This window comes from Microtus pennsylvanicus, unplaced genomic scaffold (genome assembly GCF_037038515.1).
Source record: "Microtus pennsylvanicus isolate mMicPen1 unplaced genomic scaffold, mMicPen1.hap1 Scaffold_55, whole genome shotgun sequence".
Classification (NCBI taxonomy): Eukaryota; Metazoa; Chordata; class Mammalia; order Rodentia; family Cricetidae; genus Microtus; species Microtus pennsylvanicus.
This window is the reverse complement of record NW_027460989.1, coordinates 58,599-62,500: the sequence shown is the minus strand read 5'-3', so window position 1 is coordinate 62,500 and position 3,902 is coordinate 58,599.

The window sequence follows — 3,902 nt, the reverse complement described above, 5'->3', positions numbered from 1 at the left end:
AGCAGGGGAAGCGACACACACACCACTCGATGATCTCGAGCGCGGCGAGGCGGGGGGGTCTGCGGTATCGGTAAGGATTTTTCTTCCTTTCCGGGGCGTACTCTTGAGCGTTCGCGGACACGGGGGACCGGACCGAGAAAAAGCATACTACACAAGAGGTCCCCCGAGAGCCAGGCCTGCCTCCGCGGCAACACCCACCGGGTCTGCACCAGGCGGGGAGGCAATTCTCAGTCCGTCACCGACGGACCACCTTTAACGGTGAGAAGAAAATTAAAAAGGCCGGCCGCGACCGCTCAACACCACCCAACGGCTCACCGCCTACGGGAGAAGGCAGCGCGTGGTGGGCCGCTCGCCCGATCTCACGAGACGGCCGTGAGAGAGCCATCTTACCGCAGCGAGCCTCTCTTACCCGCTCGCCTCGACCCCCTTTTTTTCTTGATCCTCGGGATCACACACCTCGCAGAGGAACACCGCTAATGGCCGTACCGCACACAGGAGGCATACACGTCAGAGAACCGGGAAACGCCGCCGCCGCTCAGAACCGGGCAACTCTGAAGATCGGCCTGGAACGCTCCAGGAGCACCACGAGGATCACAAGCAAGGCGCGTGCACACGAGCCCGGTCGGGAGGGGCACGTAACGCGGCAATCAGCCGACCCTCCCCCGGCTCGGAGGGAGGAGGGCCAAACAGACCCACACGCGGTGGGCATAGCGAAACGCGCGACGGGGAACAAAGCACCCGGCGCGCCTCACAGGAACCCCCACGAACCACAGCGAGGAGTGCGGGGGGGCTTTCACAGGGCTCGGGTCGGATAACCGCACCCCTGCCTTCCACACACCACCGGTAAAGGTGGGGAGGAGAGACGAGGGGCCCGCTGGCAGAACGAGAAGAGCGGCCGCCATTCGCCATGAATGTCCGTCCCTCGCCTGGCGCGGCTTAGGCCTCCGGCCCGAATGAACACAGGGCAAGCGCACCACATCGATCAACAAAGCAGAACCGGGAAGAATCGAGCGAGAGATCAACCACAGACCCAACACATGCCACAGAAAAAAAAAAAAAAAAAAAAGAAAACCCTTCACACCTCCACACCAAAAAAGAGCGGTGGGGGGTCAACAGGGAATCCAATTAAAGAGGAGTGCACTCGGGAGGCACATAACATGAGGCAGCAGAAGGGCCGGGCCACCCTCAACCCAAAAAGGACTCATGGAGACTCGGGAGCTCCACAAGCTGGGAGGGGGGATAAAAAAAAAAAAACCGGTGCGCTCGGGAGGCACACGGGAGCAGAGGACCATGGAGGAGACTCGGGAGCTCCACAACCTGGTCCCCGCCCGCAAAAAAAAAAAGAAAAAAAAAAAAAAAAGCACCGGGACGGTAAGGGAGCAGCATCGAGAGACGGGTCCCACCATCCAAACAGAACGGGTGACAAACCACGAAGCGGGGACGCCTGACACGCTTCACCACGGGCTTTTGCAAGGAAGCCGGTCATCTCAAAAAGCCTCACGGGAAAGCAGAGCAGCGAGACGCGGGCTGGGCTAGACGGGGGAAAATAACACCCAGTGAGGCTCGGAAGAGAGACCGCCACCTAGCGTCCTTTAATGTCACCCAATTAAAGGACAGCGTGTCAGCACCTATCTGCAGGTACAATAAGGACAGATAGCAATTATTAGAAGAATGGCAACAGGTACGGGGAGTCATTCACAGACCACACAGAACTCCTGAAAGTGAGGCTGGGTGAAATGTCCCAAAAATGTCCCCATAAACAAGAGAACCGACCCTCAAAGGAACAACTGGTCGACCTCATAACCATGAAAGGACCGAGAGAGCGAGGTGGACATGCCAGAAAGCCGGGCGCCCAGCCTCCTCCCGGCCGAGGACCCTGCGACCAGCCGCTAGGGATGGAGAAGGGCAAGAAGAAAAACTTGGGGGGGGGGGAATCTCGAGTCCAAGAAACCGGGGACCAGTGAACAGGGGAGCCGGGACCACCACCTCCTCTCGGCCTCGAGAACACGAGGCCCGCCGCTGGGCTCTCGCAAGACCGAGGGCAGGAGAAAGGGGCGGGGGAGAGCTCCGAGACACCAACGAGTCCGGACCAGGGAGGCGAGAAAGACGGGACCACGGCCTCCTCTCGGCCTCAGCATGGCAAGGCCCGCCGCTGAGGACCGAGGGTTCCTGGCAAGAGGAAGAAAATTAATAAAAAAGCTCCGAGAGTCCGGAACAGGGAGGCGAGGAAGCCGGGACCACGGCCTCCTCTCGGCCTCAAGATGGCAAGGCCCGCCGCTGAGGACCGAGGGTTCCTGGCAAGAGGAAGAAAATTAATAAAAAAGCTCCGAGAGTCCGGAACAGGGAGGCGAGGAAGCCGGGACCACGGCCTCCTCTCGGCCTCAAGATGACGAAGTCCGGCACTGAGGACCGATGGTTCTGGCAAGAGGAAAGGGAAAAAAAAAAAAAAAAAAAAAAGGTCCGAGACCCCAACGAGTCCGTGACGGGGCAGCGGGGAAGCCGGGATCAACCATCGCCTCCTCTCGGCCTCGGGTCGCCGGGTCCCAGGGCTCTTTAGAAGAGAGAAAAAGCAAGGGAAAAGCAACTTTTAAAGCCGAGGTTATTTCACCGATCCTGGGCCCGGGTGGACCCGACACCTAGCGGGGGTACGCGAACGACTGAAGCCTTCTGGTCGACCCGCTCAAGTCTCCCAGCACCCTCTCCAGCTGGTCCCGTCACTGGGTTCCATCCCCAACGCACCCACCCATGGGTGACTCTTCCGGCACAACCTCCTACACAGAGACCGTCCCCAAGCACGACACCGACTCCGGGACACACCCGCCTGCCGGGCCGGGACTCTCGTCACTCTTTCCGCCTCACAAAAGCCATTTCGCCCCGTCCTCGTCAACGACCGAGGACCAGGAGCGTTGCAGAAGGCCACCGCTAGGGGGCGCCCGACAACCGACCGCCATAGATCGCTCGCTCGCTCGCTCGTTCGGCCGCGACCGCGGCGGCGGCGTCTTCACCTTCTCTGGCGTGACAGCGTCCTTCCACGCTCACGCCCGGAGGTGGCACGGGCCCACAACAGGACAGGGAACTCCCCTGTCGGTTCCCCCACCCCTCCCCATCCCACCCCCGAACACGGTGAACGGCGGGCCGGGCTGGACATTCGGGGCTACGAAAACGAAAGTACGACCGAGACCACAGGCAGCTAGGAAAGCAGGCGAATCGATCGCTCGCTCACGGGGAAACAAAGAGCGTGTCTGACAGATCGGTGACAGGACTAGATGGGCCAGGGGCTTCTGCAACCATTAGGGCATGGTGAGAGGGAGGGACCGAGGGGGACCGAGGGGGACCGAGGGGGACCGAGGGGGACCGAGGGAGGAAGGGAGGGAAGGAGGCGGCAACGGCAGTTCCCTGCCATCTAAGGTCTCCTTTCACCATGGCCACTGCTTGCTTGCTTGCTTGCTTGCTTGTGGTTCTTTTTCTTCACCCCACTCCCCACGCCCTCAGCCCACACTTCTCAGACTAAATACCGAGTCAGAGAAAATTAAAACAGACGTGGAATAGGTTTTTTTTAAAAAAAAAAAAAAACAAACAATAATAATAATGAAATAAAAATAGTGTTTCAAAAATCCCACTCGGATTTCATTTCTGGGAATAATATCGTCATAGTGATGTGTTGTGAACATTTTCACTTAGAACAGAAAAAATAAACAGGTCACTTTAGTCATTTCTTGGAGAGGGTCTGTTTCCCCACCACGATGGTTCGCACTTGCTGAGTTGCTGAAGATGATCTCCCGATCCTCGTGTTTTCAGTTTCTGAGTGCTGCTGACATGACAGACATGGGCCCTCACACTCGAGTTTATGAGACACTACTGAGAGCGTGGAGCCCATAGGACAAGGCTTTGGCTTTCCCTTC